This window comes from Pinus tabuliformis, chromosome 3_2 (assembly GCF_031772625.1).
Source record: "Pinus tabuliformis cultivar Carrire ecotype Pingquan chromosome 3_2, CPIR1, whole genome shotgun sequence".
NCBI lineage: Eukaryota > Viridiplantae > Streptophyta > Pinopsida > Pinales > Pinaceae > Pinus > Pinus tabuliformis.
In genome coordinates, this window is record NC_142302.1 from 947763343 (window position 1) to 947772528 (window position 9186).

Here is a 9186-nt window from a genome sequence, read left to right on the forward strand (position 1 = left end):
TGGCATATGTGCCAAGTCCTATTGTCAAAGACATTCTCACCCAAGAAAATTTAGAGGGCAGAAGAGGAAAGTGGATTGCCAACATCTTGGAATTTGACATTGAGATAAAACCTACAAAACTAATAAAAGGGCAAGGCTTGGCTAAATTAATGACAAAATCAAATTTCCAAGCCTTAGACATTAACCAACTGGACAGTCAACCGGAGCTGGCGACTCCAAAGATCAATGTAGCCTTTGAACAATCCCCTTGGTACTCTGATATATGTTATGTATTGCAAAACCTTCTAAATTTTGTGTTATGGATGGAAATTTATTGTGGAAAAACCATGAAGGAATATTGCTAAAATGCCTAATTGAGAATGAAACTGACAATATCATAAAGGAATTTCATGCAGGTGACTGTGGTGGACACTTGTACTGGAAATCCATTGTGGATAAAATACTAAGGGCTGGTTACTACTGGCCCACCATGTTCTCTGATGTCAAGAAATTCACAACCTCATGTCATAAATGTCAAGTGTTTGAGGGAAAGAGACAGTTGCTGCCACTTCCCTTGAGGCCTATTGCAACAGAGAGACCTTTTCAACAATGGGGCTTGGATTTCATTGGGGAAATTCATCCCTCATCTTCAGGCCAACATAGATGGATCTTAACGGCCACAGACTACTTCACCAAGTGGATTGAAGTTGCTCCATGCAGACAAGCAAATGATTCCACTATCATTCAGTTCTTGGAGAACAACATATTGGCTAGATTTGGCTGTCCTGACAAAATAATAACAGACAATGCTGCTGCTTTCAGATCCAAGAAAATGGTGAACTTCTGCCATAAATTTCACATCACTTTGGGCCATTCTACTGCATATTATCCCCAAGGAAATGGCCTTGCTGAGTCATCAAATAAAAGTCTGGTAAACATCATAAAGAAGGTGCTAGAAGAGAACAAAAAGAATTGGCATAAGAAGCTTGTGAATGCCCTATGGGCAGATAGACTAACAACCAAAAGATCAATTGGGACCAGCCCATATGAGTTGGTTTATGGATTAGAGGCCAAATTTCCTTCATCACTAGGAGTGCCTGTTATGAAACTTCTTCAAGAAAGCCAAGCTGAACCAAATGATATGCAAAGAAGAATCAATCAGATCATATGTTTACAGCAAACTAGAGACCAAGTTTTCAGCAGAGTTCAAGTTCTACAAGAAAAATTAAAGAAGGCCTTTGATAGAAGAACAAAGGCAGAAGATTTCAACATTGGTAACAAAGTCCTCAAGTGGGATTCAAGAAGAGAGGATAAGGGAAAACATGCAAAATTTGATTCCCTTTGGAGAGGACCATTTGCTGTCCAAGCAGTACAAGGAAACAACACTTATTTCCTTAAGAGTCTCAATGAAACTGATTTGGATGAAGGTCCTGTGAATGGCAGGATGCTGAAGCACTATTTTGAATATCACCCATAAGTGCAGCCTGAGTTTTCCCTTGTACATATCCAGATGTATATATTATTTTTGTCAACATGTAAAAATGCAATTTTTCAAAGTTTTCTTAAACTGCCAGCAAAAGGTGAGTAGAATCAGAGGTCTACCAAGAAGAGAAGCACACAATTTTGGCATTTCAAATCAGCAAACTTCAAGATTGACAAGAGCAGTCAAGGAGCAAGGCAATCTGACCTGCTGCTGTTGGTCTTTCAAATGAAAAACCATCCCCATGTGGAGCCACTGTTAGCTACCTATACCAATAGGTTTCATATTTCATGATTGGCACTGAAAAGGTCCAAATATGCTCTGCTTTGATGATGCAAAGATCACATATTTCCATAAGAATACAATCTGTGCTTATAGCTTGATATAGACTCAAATTTTGATGGATGGTCCAACAGTCTAATCTGGATCATGCCATGTTTGAATTTTCAGTTGTAGAATAGAGAAAGAAGTATGTCCAAACTGTTTAATCTTGGCAGACAAGTAGTTCAGGTAGAGAAGAAAAGGCTCCCAACAGCTTAATCTGGGACCTTGGAAGAAATAATGGTAGAAGTAGATAGAAAAACAAAAGAAAAAAGCCAAAGAAAATAAAAGGCAAGTAAGGGTCTGCAAGCCTAAGTGCACCCTCCAATAAGAAACAAAAAATGCTAGGCAAAGTAGCTGGGTAAGTAGATGGGGTTGCAGAATTGGTATTCATTTCAGATTTAACCTTGATGGTCAAGACGAGAAAAGAAAAACAAAGAAGCATGTCTAACTTCCCAAATTATCCCTTTTCCCACTCATTACCAACTTCCCCTCATCAATTGAAATTGCTTAGAAAAACTTGAGGTTTGATGGTGGTTCTTAATCTTTTCAGAAGCCACATTTCTTGTCTAAATTTCTTTTCATTTTGATCTACTCCCTAAAAACTAAGTAAGTTTCAAATAAACTTAGTGATTCCCCCCTTCATTCACATTTTCCCCCATATTAACTCTAACTCTACTATGTAATTCCCCTATCTTACCCTTCCCCTGCTATTATTAACACCATGGTGTATAAACCCCAAATTTTGTATAAATATCCCTCCCCTTGGCATTATAGCCAATAAGTCCTCTGTCAGGGATCAAATTGGCATCTGGTCACTTTGATGAACCTAAACCTCACCCCTCTCCCTTCTTTCAAGTCATTTCACCCATTAAACCTCCGTTGGTAAAGAAAAACCTTATAAAAACCCCCTCCTACCCAAAAACCCCTTTGAAATTGTGAAAAAACCTAAAAAACCCACCTTTTGCCGCTTATCCAATGTTTGGCGCATATGTTTGATTTTCCAAAATACATTGAAAAAATTTGCAAAAAACCCATATCCTAATGTTTTCAGCCGGGCGCAGCTTCCGAAACAAATAATAAATTAATCCCGCCCCCCTTCCGTATCGCTCGATCACTTCATCAACCCGTCAGCCGTCCGATCGAGCGCCTCTGATCGGACGGCCCATATGCATATCGGGTTGGTCCCCACGCCCGACAGTTAGCTCCCGAGAAAATGATGAAGGGTTACGTCAGTCCTCGGCCACGCGTCACCTCCTCAGTCTCTCGGAGCAGCCTCTGACAAAACCGGGGCCGTATTGTAAGCGGTCAGAGAAAAACCGTTACCACTGTTTCACTTACCGCCCGGTTTTGCTGGTCCCGTGTCATGCCCACGTCAGAGCCACGTCGCTGCCACCCCGCCGTCGCATCACCTCATTCGTCCGTCCCTTCGCTGACCTGTCTGCCACTTCAGCATATCCATGGACCAACCAGGACCTGCCACATCACCCGGTGACGTCATGCTGACGTCATCTGACTCCGACCCCACCCGATGACGTCATGCTGACGTCATCCCAAAAAAGGCGCCAACATGACAAAAATCTATTTTTAGGCCAAAATTTCGTGTTTTTTCTACTTTTGCCGAAAGAGACTATTGTTGTTCCTGCATGAATTTAACGACCATACCAGCGCCAACCTGCACAGTTCGACTCTGAAACCGCGGGCGCCTCCGTCGTACCTGCATTTGCAACTGTCAGTGGCAATCCGCAAGGTATTTCTCGAAACTATTCTCTGCACCTGGTTTTATCCAAATTTCTGCAAACAAACTGTTAAGGGAGTGTTAAAACACTGAATTCACCAGCTAGTATCCGGTAACCTGTACCTATTTCCCCTGGCAAGGCAACAAACAGTTTACAAAACCTGCATTTGACTGAAACAACCTGAATTCACAGGTAGCTCGCGCAATCGTGAGCTAGAAACCTCTGCTGGCTTAATTCACCATAGAAAAGTTCTGGTCAGCCCTGCTATTTGTCTTTATCAATCCGTTAAACAGTATTTCAATTGTTGTGTGCTCAATTCACCCTCTGGTCCTTAAAATTCACACTTTCATTGTAAGGAATCACCTCTGTGTTGTTCTGCTTACTTCAACCAGTTCACCTGCAAGTCAGAAGCTTAATAGACCATGGAAACTCCAATTGCACTGAACATCAAGCCTCTCAATACCCCTCACAGGGAGTTAGAATGGAAAGCTCTGGGAGATGTGGATTATCAGATGTTAGACTATTTTCCATTAGGCTCTAAATATAATATTCAGATGCTAAATGAGTTGAAAGCCCAGCACCTTAGTGGAGCTGATATCCTAGGCATTTGGGACTCAAACTTGCCCATCTACAACCTCCCCCAGGTAAATCCTATGCCAGAATTGATCCACAGATGCCAGGAGTGCTATGATCCATGCCAAAGAGCTGTTCTCAGCCCCACAGGCTCAATTCTGTTCCATATCACCCCAGAGAGCATAAATGAGATGCTGCATTTCCACACTGCAAAACCATTGACCCCCCTCTACATGCAGAACTTGATAAAGAAGGGGACTAAGTTGTCAAATGACCAAATCATCAAAATCAATCAGCTGTTCATACAACCAATCTCTGAAGCCATCAGAACTCCTCCTATTGGATATGCATACTTAAATGAATTGGGCAGAATGCTGGTAGATTTGATCAGCTATGTCCTAGGGTTCAGGGGAGTGGAGGATGTGGATGATAGTATAATGGCAATGCTATCTATATTCTCTCCTGGAAAGCCTCCAGCTGTACATTATGACTATGCCACATATATTGCAGATAGGATCCATGACCAGCTAATGAATCTGCAAAGGGAAAGACTGTTCAGATACACTTCATACATTTACCATCTATTCTTGTTTTATCAACCAGGCAGTTTCCTCATTCCCCTGAAGCAAGTTAATGCCCAGGGGAATCCAAGGTCAGTTGTGTTTTGGACCTCAGTTTTTCATTGCACCTCTGTATCACCATACACATACTGTGAGTTCATAGACTTGTTCATTCATCCAGCTATGACATTATTGTATGGTGTTTCTCCTCGAAGGTTAACTGATGACATGAGGAGAGTTCTCCATCTCTCCAAAACCTACAGCATTGGTAATTGGTACTTTTACCAATACCACACGGTGATCAGAGTATATGGCTGTGAGTTGAAGCCTTATAGGCTGCCAAGGTATGTCCCAATGAGACTTTTTGCCCTAGAATACTTCAGGCAATTTGGGAATGCCGACTACCTCCACTTCCAAAGCAAGAACAAGAAGGCGCAGTTAAAGGTAAGGAGCCAGCTGGGCCCTTTCCTATATAACAAAAAAGAGGAGGGATGGAAAGAGGCAAATAGTATCCTAGAGGCCCTCAAACTGCAAACTAGTTTTGAATGGATACCCTATGACCCCAATCATTTTGTTTCCCTCAGGAGGATAAAATATAAATTGGGTACCTATGCACATAGGAGGCTGCCTGAGATTGAGCAGTATGCCAATGCATTGAGCTGGAAAAAGGGCACCCTAGAAGAGGAAATTACTAGTGAAGAGCTGCTAGAAAGAGAGGCTAGAAATATTCAAAAAGAAGCTGACTTGGAAACTTGTGGACAGGTTCCCCTCTCATATCGAAGACAACTTGGAGCAGCTGCCTCATCCTCAACAACACATCAACAAGCTGCCATGAATACTCCACATACATCCAACAAAAGCAAAGAAAAGCAGATGGAACAGCCACCTCCTATGACTGAAGAGCAAATGGAAACACTAGTGCAACAACAAGAAGAAATGATGCAACAGGAAGTGCAGCAATAAACACAACACCAACAGCAAGAAGAACAAAGACAGGAGCAGCCTGTCCAACAAGAGCAAACAGTGGAAGCCCCTAAATCCACTGAACAAACTGTGCCTCCAAGGCAAGAAACTTCAGCTGAGGCATCAATCCTCCAAACTCCACAAAAGGAGGATACAAGCAGAAAAAGGGACAGAGAGACTCCCCTTACAACATCAACAACTCATGGGGAGAAAAGAAAGAGAATCAATCCCTTTTCAGAGGAAGAAATGCCAATGGGACAGTCTTTTGGTATGGTCCCACCCAGCAGAGAAGCCTCAGCAAGTTCCTTTCAACAGGAACAGGATAGAGCAATAGGAGGAGAAGTGAGTTCCTCAAATCAGCAAAGGGAAGGTGGACTCAGCATTAAACAGCAGTTCATCGACATTAAGAGGAGAAATGAGCCCATCAAGATACAGCTGTATAACCATCTGTTAAACATGGCTCCCACCAATCAACAAAGACTCATGTCTGCATATGATGTGCAGGAAGGCAAAATGATCATGAGTCATTTCATGCCAACAGCAGTGCAGCCCCAATCTGCCTCTGACTACTTGAGGACTAACCTGGAGGTCCTTGCCAAGGATATCCACCCAATGGACAAAATAGAACTGCATAAGCAAACGGGTGAGATGGCCTATGCTTCCCTGGCAGACCAAACATTGGATAATTACAGGCTACAAAATAGCCTTAACAACACAGCTGCTCAGCTTGAGTTGGAGAAAGCATCCTCTCAAGCAAAGGACAACAGAATTAGGTCCTTAGAAGACATCATCATAGAGATTGGGCATGATCCCAAAGATATCAAGGGCATACAAGAGATATTAAAGTTGAGGGATGCAGACATGGCAGCTTTGAGGAGAAAGATCAAACTCCCAGCCACAATTCACCCTCAAACAGATGATGTTGCCCAGCAAAGACATGATCAAGAGGCCACAACCTTGGTTGTATCTCTGTACAATCAACTAATCCAAACTCAAGAAAAGCTGGGAGAATCGGAGGCTGCAAAGGCAGCATTACAGGCAGCCTTGAAACAAAGAGAAGAAGGTCAAACCTCCCAGCCTCCTCCTTAAGTAATCAACCTTGAGGAAGCTGCTCCAACTACTGCTCCTCCTCCTCAACAAACAGAACCAACAGCACCAACTACATCGACAGCTGCACCAACAACAGAGCAGACTCATAGTCTGGATATGCAGAAGCTTCAGAATGAGATTCAAGTCCTGGAAGCTCAAATGTTAGAGCTTAATCAAGCCAAGGAATCTTTGGCTAAAGTAAATGAAAGGTATGATAAGAGCAAACAGAATGTGGCTGAGAAGGAAAGAGATATAAAAGCTCTCAAAAAGAGAATAACTGAGCTTGAGAAAGAGCTCACACTAGATAAGGTGACAACAGAGCTCAAAACAGTCCTGTGGGCCAATATTGGCCAGTCCATTACTGATCAGTGGCAATTCATTGAGACCATAGATGAGCAGTCAGCGCTCATTACAAAGGCAAATAGGGAGATACACAGAGCAAGAGCAAGCCTTGGCAACATGCCTGATGCTGCCAATAGGATGATCAACATATTAAATAACAGGACAAGCTCTCAACTGACCACCATGGGAATTGCTCACAGGACTGAGACAATCTCAATGATTAAAAGGGTCCTGACATTAAGAAACCTGGTTGGAACATTAGAAAGGAGAACCCAAGATATGCAGACCGAAATCAACAAGTTCATGGACAGGTTTCAGGTATTACAAAACAGAGGCCTCCCCAGCATACTAAGCAGTGTGGGAAGACTGCTTACCCATGAAAATTATGCTAAAAGGGTCAATGCCTTTGCTGCAAGTCAAATTGCAGAACAACCCAGCTCTTCAGCAGAATCAGGGCCAGCATCAGGGCAGTCTCTCTACAATAGGGTGGAAAACCTGTTTTTCATCACTAATGAGATCAATCATCTGTTCGATGTGCCTCCAAATTTCTATAAATATACAGAAGCAGATGAGACCATAGAGGCAATTGTGAAGCACCAATTGCCCACACAGGAAGTCTGGAATAGATTGACACATATAATATTATCAAGCCAGAACCTGTAAATGTCAATTTTTGCAGAATTATCAGTGATCACGCACAGGGAAAATTTTGGTAGATCAGCACACAAAGGAAAGATGAAAGGCTGAGCCAACTCAGCAAGGCTATTCGGTCACCACAACAGCAAGCACAGTCACAGGCAGCAAGGCCGAGAAGATACAGCGCAGCAAACGTAAAGGCACATCTTCCAGCATTAAAGCAAAGCGTTCCAACCGACTCAGTGACCTCCAAAGGTCAAAATATCCTCTGACAGACTTAAAGAGCAGTTATGTTGCATTCAAAGCTGTAATAACTTCTTTTCTACTTTTCTGTACGAAGTAATGAAGATATTTCTCTCTCAGATGACTCAATGCCTGAGATATTTTGTATAAACTTTTCTATAAAGTCCCCTTCGCATGAGTTTGCAAGGGTTGTTGTTGATTTCATTTCTATATTTCTGTTGCTGTACAACTCTCAGAGAAATAATACAAAAGGTGGATGGAATTTCCAAAGCTCTGTGTTCCTTGATGCACTGTGGTGGCTGACTGAATGTTACAGGATTCCTGCATGTTTCATAGCACAATAAGTCTTCTTTAAACCTCTGCGTTAAATGTTTTCTAGTCTTTCATTCTCTTTCATGTTTGTGCGTTTTACACTTAATGGCAAAGTAAAAGAATAGTTCCAGGATTTAATCACAGATTACCCTGAACTCAATCTAAGCTGTTATATATGTTTTCTTCAGATAGAGTAAATAAGGTGTAATTCTTAATTGCTACACTTTCAAGCTATATCTCTCACTGTGATAAATATTTTCAGGAATTCAAGTTTGCTCCTGAAACATCTATCTCTTTCCCACACCCCAGCTCAGTGGAAAATTCTTGAATGCTTTTCACTGGTTGTTCACATGTCACCATCATAATCTAACTTTGTTATATGAAGTATTTAACTGGCCCTGTAACTTCAGTAAATCATCTCAAGGTTTCTAAACACTTGTAGCCAAAGACTCCATTGCCCAATGAAATAAACTCATCTGCAGATTGCACACTTCAAGTACAGAAAGACATCCTTCAACCAAAACACAAAACTAAACACCCTCATTTCATATCTAGCCTAAAATCTCCACAGAACAGAGACAAATTATAAAGAGAGAGCCCTCTCTGATTACAGTGTGGCTAGGCACTGTAATCCAAAGATTGGTTAGTGGTTACCCCGGCCGTATTCCCTTGGAGTCAAAGGGAACAACCTGGGTGTTAACACCTCGATTACATTAATGAGGTTAGGAAGAATTGTAGTGGCATAAAAGACCAGGGGAGAAGATGACATGGAGAGTTCTTCCTTGTTATTGATGTCAAAAGGGGGGAAAAAGAAGCAGAGTAAAACAAGCCATGAGTTGAGGGGGAGTCGCTTACAATCTGGGGTATTGTTCATTTGTTTTGCAAGTATTTTATTCGTTGCCATCAATGACAAAGCGGGAGATTGTTCAGGGATTGTCATTGTTGGCAA